The following is a 1890-nucleotide window of genomic DNA, read 5'->3' on the forward strand; positions in this document are numbered from 1 at the left end:
CCACGACCCCCCCGGTCCCCCCCCTCCCCCCCCCCCCCCCAGCCCCAGCCTTCCCACCCACCCTGCTCCCCTCTCGCTTCGCGTTCTCCCGTCCTTCCTGGTCACTGCCGCCGCAGCCTGGCACCCAAGCCCTGACTCCTGGCAGCATTTGGGATGGGGCAGTTTCCCTTCAGAGCCAGAGGTGGCAGGGAGGAGGGTAGAGTCAAGAGGTGAGATGTGGGGGCCCTGGTGGCCAGAACCCAGCCCAGTCCATTCCCCTCCAGTGGCTCTGTCCCTTCTGCCATGCCTTGTCCCCTCCAGGGAGGAGTCCAGCCTTGTTGGGGACTTTGTCCAGCTCCTAGGACCTTCACTCTGTACCCTACTCTGACTTCAGAGCCTTGTGATGGGGCTGGCTCCCATAAGCATCTCATCTTTCCAAGCCTCAGGAAGTTTCTGGTTCTGGTTTGCAGGCCAACAGACTGGGGACAGTCAGAGCCCAGGGGACCCTGTGCTCCTTCGCTCTAGCCTTGGACACTGGGAGCCCTGCCTCCCAGGTCTGAGGATCCCCGGAGACCCTCTGGGAGGTCCCCTGCAAACTGGGCCTTCCAGGAGGCAGCTGGGTCCCACCTCAATCTCCCAAGCCACACCCATGGCATTTATGTCCCATGGTCCTCAGCCCCTGCCCCACAGCAAGCTGGTTCCCCCTCAGGACCCTGGCTGCCGTGGTTGCAAAATTCTCAGCTAGGGAAGTCCAGTCGGTGCTCCTAGCCCCAGTCCTCACAGCACCCGTAGGATGCCTCCTTGCCCTGTGCCCCCAGCTGGGCTCGGCCCTGTCTCCTCTCTCTGCAGACTCTGCCAGCTCTGGCTCCTCTGTGAACAGCACTCCCAGCCTCTGGCTCAGCACCCATCCTTCACCTCACCTGTGTTCTCCAGGGGGCAGCAAAGCAGGATCAAGGGGGATCTGGCTTTCTGGCAGGCAGGTCCATTCCAGGGGACTCAAGCAGGGCAGAGGAGAGGCGGGCTGGGATCTGGCTTTGCTCTGCCCCAGCGGGGAAGTGGCCTTTCCTTGATCTGGGAACCCTGAGTCAGGGCACTACCTGGTGCACGCTGGGCAAGGACGGAATGGGGGTGGATGCCCGGTTCTCACCTCCTGTGAGTAGGGGTGAGGCTGTCAACCTCAGCTCTCAGGGATGCCCCAGCCCAGGGACAGCAGCTTCAAGGGGAGGGTCGAGAAGCTGGACTTGTGTGCAAGGCCCAAGTTTAGGTGAGACGGGTCCTTATCCCAGCCCAGGATCCCCAAGTCTATGTTTTTAGAGCACCTCATCTGAAAATAGGGTCTCTGCTAGACCCTCAGCATCCTGCCTCCGGGACCTGCAGGCCTGGTCACAGGTGAGCCGTACTCTTAAGCAGGTGTCTGGGGTTAGAAGGCTGGGCTGAGTGGACAGGCAGCCTTCTCTCCCAATTCCTTGCTCCTTCCAGGGTGGGAGAGCCCGAAGCCTGCAGCAACCCTGGCTGGCCCCTCCACCCGGATCCCGTATCAAGCAGACTGGAGGTCCTAGAGCCCGGACACAGCGGCCAACCGCCAAGTGGAGGGGCTCCTGCTCCCCAGAGAGCAACCAGAGGCAGTCGCCTTGAGGCTGACAAGCCCTCAAACCCTCCCTGCGGGGACGAGTCACCTTCCCCGCTTCTCCTGTCCCCAGATGTGCCCCCCGCGTTGGTGCAGGGACGGAGACAGGACAGGCACCCGGCCCTTGGCGACTTTCCTCTCCAGGCTCCATCCCGGCCGCCCCGCCCGGGTTCTGGTATCTACTCAGCTTACGAACCCTTCCCAGGACCGATCTCTGGGTGGAGCTTTTGGGACACCCACGTGATCCCTGCCTTGAGATTTCAGGCCAGAGCCCTGGGTGGTCC

Source organism: Tupaia chinensis, unplaced genomic scaffold, assembly GCF_000334495.1.
Source record: "Tupaia chinensis unplaced genomic scaffold, TupChi_1.0 Scaffold000159_1, whole genome shotgun sequence".
NCBI classification, from domain to species: Eukaryota; Metazoa; Chordata; class Mammalia; order Scandentia; family Tupaiidae; genus Tupaia; species Tupaia belangeri.